Source organism: Kogia breviceps, chromosome 14 (genome assembly GCF_026419965.1).
Source record: "Kogia breviceps isolate mKogBre1 chromosome 14, mKogBre1 haplotype 1, whole genome shotgun sequence".
NCBI classification, from domain to species: Eukaryota; Metazoa; Chordata; class Mammalia; order Artiodactyla; family Physeteridae; genus Kogia; species Kogia breviceps.
In genome coordinates this window covers 24,316,346-24,325,172 of record NC_081323.1, presented here as the reverse complement: position 1 = coordinate 24,325,172, position 8,827 = coordinate 24,316,346, and the positions used below count along the sequence as shown (strand labels likewise).

Genomic DNA, 8,827 nt, shown 5'->3' with positions numbered 1-8,827 from the left:
TATCCTGTTCCAAGTATCACCCTTCTGCAAGGAAGAGTTTTCCTTTCTCCTAAGAATGAATTACAGGTCCTACTAAGAACACAGGTGAAATGCTTAACTCTTTCCTTTTAATAACCAATAATTAGAGTAAAGAGTAAAGAGCCAACATAACAGTCATCTCCAGGACTTCCCTGGTGGTGCAGTGGTTAAGACTCTGCTCTCCCAATGCAGGGCCCCATGTTTGCTCCCTGGTCAGGGAACTAGACACCACCTGCATGCCTCAACTAAGAGTTTGCATGCCGCAAGTAAGGAGCACACATGCCACAACTAAGACCTGCTGCAACCAAATAAATAAATAAAGTAAATATTTAAAAAACAATAATAAATAAACACTTAACTACAATTACTGATTTTAAAAAATAGTCATTTCCAACAGTGGCAAATGAGTACTACGTCTCTCTGTGTTATTTTATAAACTCATAGATTTTTATTTATTCAATGTTTTATAATTAATTACATTCATTTTTTGTTGTTAATACTCACATTGTCCCAAATTTAGTCAGTAAAAGCCTCTTCGAGCTGTTTTTTGTTTCCTATTGACACACCCTCATTAATCCTGAGTGCGTTCATATTTTTTTGCATAACAAGATGTTCCAGACTCTGCTTATATTTTTCTTCTGCAAGCTCTAGAATCAGCCATTTCTCCAAAGAGCCCAGGCCAATTTTAAAGAATAAGATTTGGGCTCAAGTTATGCTCATCGCTACCGACTTATAATTACTTCCAGGCCCTCCCGTTCATTGGGTAAATCTAGGAATGAATATATATGTAATCATGAGGTTATATATTTTTTCCAACTCAGAAGTGTTTTTTCTGAACTTCTTTGACTTTATATTCAGATCTCTTTTCCCTTTTATGAAAAATTTTGATTCCTAATAGTAACATATTTACTTATTTGCTTTATCCTACCTGATACATGCAATAGTTCCAAAATTACCATACCAATATTAATAGTAACAATATAAACAACAAGGTCCTACTGTATAGCACCAGGAACTATGTATATTCAACATCCTGCAATAAACCATAATGGAAAAGAATATGAAAAAGAAAGTAACTGAATCACTTTGCTGTACAGCAGAAATTAACAACATTGTAAATCAACCATACTTCTACTGAAAAAAAAAAGAATGAAAAAGAGGGCAGACTTCAGATCGTATAGATTTGAGAAAAGAAAAAAACATAGTAACAATGGAAATACTAGGTGAAGTTTTGGTCCTCAGAATCTGTGGTCTCAGAGCGCTCAAGAACGGAAGGGAGGAGGTGGTAAAGGAAAATCGAGGGTTCAGACTTGGTGTGCAGGTATGACCCTGGGAGACCAAGGTCACTGGAAATGAGGAGACCAAGGAAGGCTCTCATGTTGAACCAATCATTCTAGAAGGATGACAGGAGTAGAAGTGAGAAGTAAGATAATCAGTCTTTCCACAGGGGAGGAAACAGAGGTCAGAGATAATGAGGAACATTCTCAAGGTCATATAGTGATCTTGGCATTGAGGCTGGGATTTGAAGCCAGCTCTACCTAACCTCAGAGCCTGGGTCAAACTATTATTCTACTGTTGAATCAGTGAGTTCAGCCTCTGGTGCTGGGTCTCTGAGTTGCTTCTGTCTCTTTTCCTGTACCAGGCCACCTCATGCCAACGACTGAATGGGTTACCCCAGTCACCTGCCCCCATCATCTCTGAATCCTGCATTCTGCCCTCTGTAGTGGACTTCTTCTCCTCACCTTTAGCTGGCTATCTCCAGAATTTGTTCTACCCTGGTAGCTGAGTCTATAGTTCCAGATCCTGCTGTTCATGGCCTAGTCTGTCTCATGGCTACACCTTCTTCTTACATGGACTGTAGGAGAAATGATAGTGATAATGAAAAGAACAACACCTGTTTCTATTACCTTTATCAAGCACCCACTCTATGCCAAGCTTGGCATATATCTTCTCTCATTCGGTCCTCACGACATCTCATTATTGTCCCCATTTTACAGATGAGAGCACTGGGACTTGGAAAGATTACATCACTTGTCCAGGACCACACAGCTGGGATGTTGCAGAGCTGGAGTCAATCCAGAATATTTCTGGCTCTCACAGTCCTTGCCCTTTGCAAATCATGAAAATTAAATAAGATAAAGGACAAAACAGTCTTTGTACCAGTATAGCACAGTCTCATTAAAATAACTTTTCAAAATAATTCTGTGTTTCCTGGCCTCCATCTGCCAATGCAAGCTGTCATCCCCTATCAAGTCTCCTCTAAGAATTGCTTGGAATCTCTGGGGGTGTCTTACCTGCATTCCAGAACTAGTCCTGCCAGCTGCCATGTGACCTTATCATTGCTAACCCTAAGTGAGTAGACGCTTACAGTGTTCCTGGCATCTGGACTAGCCCTTTACACATATGATTTCACATACATGTCCACACACCCCTAAATAAATAAACATATGTATAAAAATATAAATATAAAATATTGTTTCTATTTCACAGATGAGGCACAGAGAAGTGAGGGTAGTAGCTGCTGGTAGAACCCAGAGCTCAGGGTTGGCAGAGAAAGCTGTAGTGTCTGTTCCCTGCAACAGTGACCCTGGCATCTCTCCTGTCTGGAATCCTCAGGGTGATTTTGAGAATTGTTCCTAACAGTACACAGCCCCCCAGGCCTGGTGCTTAGGCTCTCATGGAGATTCTATGAGCCACCCAACATCTTTTAATAAATTTATTTTCTGCTCAAACTGAGGAGAGTTGGTGTGGTTTTTTTTTTAATTGCAGTTAAGAGTCCCGATTGATACACCCTACAACCCTATCAGGTAGCTGTATCATTTGTATTATTTTAAAATTATTTTTGAGTTATTTAATTTTTTAAAGTAATGATATAGGCACTTGTGAATCCACCACCCCACAACAAAATGCAGAGCCTTGAATATAACCTGCATCTAACACTATACCCTCCTCCTCACCCAACTCTTTTCCTGACCAAGGTAACCATCCTCTTGAATATTTACTCATCATTCCCTCTTTTTTATTTTTAAAAATGCCTGTTGAATTATATCATGTATATGTAGCAAAATCACAAATATGAAGTGTACAATTCAAACTTATATGTGTGTAGGTACAGATTTTTGTGTAACCAGATCAACATATAGAACATTTCCCATGCCTCAGAAGGCTCCCTCATGAGGGAGGCTCCCCTCCCTGCTAATTCTTCCTGCTATAGGGTAACCAGTATTCTTATCTCTATCACCTTATGTTTGTTTTGCCTGTTCTTAAACATTAAAAAAAAGTACACTTCTCATGATGGGTATTCTTTTTTGTCTGGCTTCTGTCACTCATTGTTACGTTTGTGCAATTCATCTATGCTTTTGCCTGTGGTAATGGTTTGTTCTTTTTATTGCTATATGTATAAACATAGCATAATTAATTTTATTAATTCTCCTATTGATAACATTGGGGTTGTTCCCTTACTTTTCTTGGTATATTGCTTTATTTCATCTATATGTATTTCTAAAAGTATCATTTCCATGTTTACAACTGAGGGAACGGAAGCTCAGAGAAGTTAGGTGACTTGCCTGAGGTCACACAGCAAATAAGCAGCAAAATCAGGTTGACTCCACATCCTGAACTCTACACCTCAACTGCAAAGGGGTGGGAGAAAGCTCTTCCTCTTTCCACTCTCTGGGACTGAGGGATAGCCCTGGGTGTCCAAAAGACCCAGGTGGCCTGACCATCCCTGGAGGCAGCAGGATTGTATGCAGCCTGCTGGCTGGGAACTCCATGCTTGTGACATGAGCCCATCCTGACCCTCCTAGGCAGCAGTCACAAATACCAGACAACTTTCATGACCACTGAGCTGCACAGTGTCTGGAAGGCTCAGGGCTCAGGGCTCAGCCTCTGTCCCTCTCCAGCCTCAGGCCAAGCTGAGTGAGGTGTGGAGCCACCAGATAGGCAGGCCCAGGCTGGCAGCCGTGACAGATGGCCCTGGGTGGGCTCCAAGCCACACTTGTCCACACCCTACCTTAGTAGTTTGTCCTTGTCTGTATACACTCTGTAATGACTTACTCATATTTTTCTTTTCTTATTTTTTTTATTTTTTATTTTTTTGGTGGTACACGGGCCTCTCACTGTTGTGGCCTCTCCCATTGCGGAGCACAGGCTCCGGCTGCGCAGGCTCAGCGGCCATGGCTCACGGGCCCAGCCGCTCCGTGGCATGTGGGATCTTCCCGGACTGGGGCACGAACCCGTGTCCCCTGCATCAGCAGGCGGACTCTCAACCACTGCGCCACCAGGGAAGCCCGAAAAAGGAACTTTTGATCATACTAGAAGAAAGTGAGCCACAAGTTTGGAATCTGTACTGAAACTACACATGCAATGAGGACAACATTCTGCTAATACAACTGATTTGCTGCTGCATTTGTGGACTGTTTTTCTAATATTAACAATTATAAACAAAGCAGTGCGACTAGTATTTGGAACAATCCTTAACAGTGTTATAACATCAGACACAAAGTTTCACTTCTCCTCACACCACTGGTTCTCTTTGTATACCTGGGCTTCCTCTTCTTCAGTAAAATCTTTTTTTTTTTTTTTTTTTTTTTTTGCGGTACGCGGGCCTCTCACTGTTGTGGCCTCTCCCGTTGCGGAGCACACGCTCCGGACGCACAGGCTCAGCGGCCATGGCTCACGGGCCCAGCTGCTCCGCGGTATGTGGGATCTTCCCGGACCGGGGCACGAACCCGTGTCCCCTGCATCGGCAGGCGGATTCTCAACCACTGCGCCACCAGGGAAGCCCAGTAAAATCATTTTTGATACTGAATGTCTTTTGAATCTCCTTAGGAATTTCCCCCTTGATCATATTGGCAACAGTCTTACAGGTAACATCAAGCAAACCTTTGATGTCTAAGTAGTTTGCTGCCAGTATAAGCTCAAAAAGTGTTCCTTGGTCAACTTTCAGGAATTCTTGAGCCCAAACAGGGATATCATCTGTTCGATTTTCTTTGCTCTCATCATCCTCAGGAGGAGGAGGATCATCCTTGTGGAGGGTGCACCACTGAATGACCTTTTTTAATATTGCTGCATTAACATTTGGCAAGGGGACTGGATCATCATCTCCTTCGTCATCCATTCCCAAATCTTCCAACGTGGTCTTAATAGTCACAGATTGTTTCACAATTTCAACATCAACTTCAAATATCTCTCCATCACAACTCTGCAACTTAATTGAAGGTATGGTGTTAGGATTCAAGGAGATGGCGGACCAGAGGCTGATGAGAGCAGGGCGGCATCTGCAAAAAGAAAAACACAAAAGCGGAGAACAAGGCCAACACCTGTTTTGGTTTTTTTAAATTAGTTTATTTATTTGTTTTTATTTTTGGCTGTGTTTGGTCTTCGTTTCTGTGCGTGGGCTTTCTCTAGTTGCAGCGAGCGGGTGCTGCTCTACATTGTAGTGCACGGGGCTTCTCATTGTCGTGGCTTCTCTTGTTGCAGAGCACAGGCTCTAGGCACGTGGGCTTCAGTAGTTGTGGCATGTGGGCCCAATAGTTGTGGCCAGGCTTCGGTAGTTCTGGCACGTGGGCCCAATAGTTGTGGTTCGTGGGCTCAATAGTTGTGGCTCGTGGGTTCTAGAGTGCAGGCTCAGTCGTTGTGGCACACGAGCTTATTTGCTCTGTCACGTGTATGTGGGATTTTCTGGAACCAGGGCTCAAACCCGTGTCAGCTGCATTGGCAGGTGGATTTTTAACCACTGCACCACCAGGGAGGCCCTGTTTTTTTTTTTTTTTATAGCCACTTTTGGTACCACCTAAAATCATTTTCTGTGCATCATCAGTGCACAACCCTGTGGAAGATACTGGCTTAAAGGATAAGAGTGAGGGCTCTAGAGTCAGGCTGACCAAATTTGAATCCTGCTCCACCAGTTGTTGATCTCAGGCAAGTCCTCAAACCTCTTTGGCACACAGTTGCCTCGTGTGAAAAATCAAGCACTAATTTTTTTTTTCAAGCACTAATTTTAATTGAACACTTACTATGGTCCTGTACTGTGTTATTGCTCTCTCATTTTATCCTCCCCACAACCCTAAAAGTTTAGTCCTGTTTCACAGTTGAGGAAGCAGCCTGAACACACGTGACTGAAGCGTTTGACCTTTCAGGACCTGCCCCTCCTCCCTCCAAGTTTAGAAGGTCCTCCAGGACGGAAAACAAAGTCACATGTTCCTATATCTCTAATTGCAGCCTTTACCGCCTCTGAAGTTTACATGAGTCAAGGCCGAGTTCTAAGATTCCCCGGAGTTTGTGGTCTGATGACACCTTTCCATCTTGCATCATGTGACCTGGATGCTTGTCTTTTTTTTTTTTTTTTTGGTGGGGGGTACGCGGGCCTCTCACTGTTGTGGCCTCTCCCGTTGCAGAGCACAGGCTCTGGACGCCCAGGCTCAGCGACCATGGCTCACGGGCCTAGCTGCTCCGCGGTATGTGGGATCTTCCCCGACCGGGGCACGAACCTGTGTCCCCTGTATCAGCAGGCGGACTCTCAACCACTGCGCCACCAGGGAGGCCCGGATGCTTGTCTCTTGATTCCATTTTTGCTTGAGGAATTTGCAGGCATGACTTTTTTTTTTTTTTTTTTTTTTTAAAGACAGGTATATTTCAGTTTAGGATAGACATTTCCATTGAGAACTGTGGGCAAGAGGTGATTCTGATCTGCAATCTGTAGCTATGGGCCAATGGGGCTTTCCTAGGAGAGGGACAACTTCATGTTTGAGAGCAAGAAAAGAGGTACTGAGGATAATGAACAGGACTAGGAGAAGCTCTGGCATGCTGTTTATTATCTCAAGGAGTTCTTCAGTCCTGCAAATGCTCCTCTGAATCTAAGTCCTCCCAAAAACTGCAGGAGGAGGTGCTGAGCGCTCTTTATGGCTATTTATTACTGGTCCTTGGAGGCATTTAATTTCACTACCCCAATGGAGAAAGTGCATAAAGCCCTGGAAGTAGGGTTCCCAAATAAAATACATGATGCCCAATTCAATCTGAATTTTAGATAAACAATAAAAAAACAGTGTAAGAATGTTACATGCAGCATTTGTCACATATTTATACTAAAAATTATTAATTTTTTATTGCAATTCAAATTTAACTGAGCATCCTACATTTTTTTTTAAAGAACGATTTTGGGTTTTTGTTGTTGTTTTTGTTTTTTAAAATTAATTAATTTATTTATTTATTTTTGACTGTGTTGGGTCTTTGTTTCTGTGCAAGGGCTTTCTCTAGTTGCAGCAAGCAGGGGCCACTCTTCATCGTGGTGCGTGGGCCTCTCACTATCGTGGCCTCTCTTGTTGTGAAGCACAGGCTCCAGATGCACAGGCTCAGCAGTTGTGGCTCACGGGCCCAGTTGCTCCGCGGCATGTGGGATCCTCCCAGACCAGGGCTCGAACCTGTGTCCCCTGCATTGGCAGGCAGATTCTCAACCACTGTGCCACCAGGGAAGCCCCATCCTACATTTTTATTTTCTAAATCTGGCAACCCTACCTAGGAGGGAGGGACTGAGGTGACTAGGGACAGAAATTGTGTACGTCATTTTGCAGATGACAAAACAGTCTTTTTTAAAAAGTAAAATTATTTATTTAATTTTTGCCTGCATTGGGTCTTTACTGTTGCACGTGAGCTTTCTTTAGTTGAGGCGAGCGGGGGCTTCCTTGCAGTGCGCAGGCTTCTCATTGCGGTGGCTTCTCTTGTTGCAGACCACAAGCTCTTGGCGCTCAGGCTTCAGTAGTTGGGCCACGTGGGCTCAGTAGTTGTGGCTCACAGGCTCTAGAGCACAGGTTCAGTAGTTGTGGCACACGGGCTTAGCTGCTCCGTGGTATGTGGGATCTTCCTGGACCAGGGCTCGAACCTGTGTCCCCTGCATTGGCAGGTGGATTCTTTTTTTTTTTTTTTTTTTGTGGTACGCGGGCCTCTCCCGTTGCGGAGCACAGGCTCCGGACGCGCAGGCCCAGAGGCCACGGCCCACGGGCCCAGCCGCTCTGCAGCATGTGGGATCTTCCCGGACCGGGGCACGAACCCGCGTCCCCTGCATCGGCAGGCGGGCTCTTGACCACTGCGCCACCAGGGAAGCCCTGGCAGGTGGATTCTTAACCACTGTGCCACCTGGGAAGTTCCTTTTAAAAAAAAAAAAAAAAAAATTATTTATTTATTTAGGCTGCTCCAGGTCTTAGTTGCAGCGTGCAGGATCTTTTAGTTGTGGCACGTGGACTCTTAGTTGCATGCCGCAACTGAGAGTCCACATGTCTAGTTCCCCGACCAGGGATCAAACCCAGTCCCCCTGCTTTGGGAGTGTGGAGTCTTACCCACTGGACAACCAGGGAAGTCCCAACAAAACAGTCTTAAAGAGGGAAAATTATAAGCCATGACCTCAGGTCTTAAGTGGTTTCTTTGAATCCAGATCTGAGGCTCCCAGAAGTGCCATCCAGTGTCTTCTCTCCATCAACACACAGTTCTGCCACTTTTCAAGTGTTTCCCTTCCTCTGGCATTGAATGCAGAATGGCTCCAGGGAAGTGGGGGACAGCAGCGTGACTAGCAGCGTGACTAAGGGTTCTGCAGGGAAAGCCAGTAAGTGACAGGTGGCGTGTGGGCTGCTGGGGTTTCTCTCCCCACTCCTTCCAGCTCTGCATCCCTGCTTCCTTCTCTCTCCAAAGGCCTGGAAAACTCCTTCCCTTGCTGGTGGGGGCCTCTCCCAGGCTACCTGCCCCTGCTCTAGCAGGGCTGGGTCCTGTCCCAGGTTGACGTGGCTGTCCAAGGCAGAAGGAGGGTGTAGGTGGCTCA

At 44.7% G+C, this 8,827-nt stretch overlaps 1 pseudogene; it reads right to left on the bottom strand.

Annotated features, from left to right (window-relative positions):
• Nucleotides 1–4,777: 4,777 nt before the first annotated feature.
• Nucleotides 4,778–6,330, bottom strand: LOC131741058 (S-phase kinase-associated protein 1 pseudogene; annotated as a pseudogene).
• Between the last annotated feature and the right edge of the window lie 2,497 nt (nt 6,331–8,827).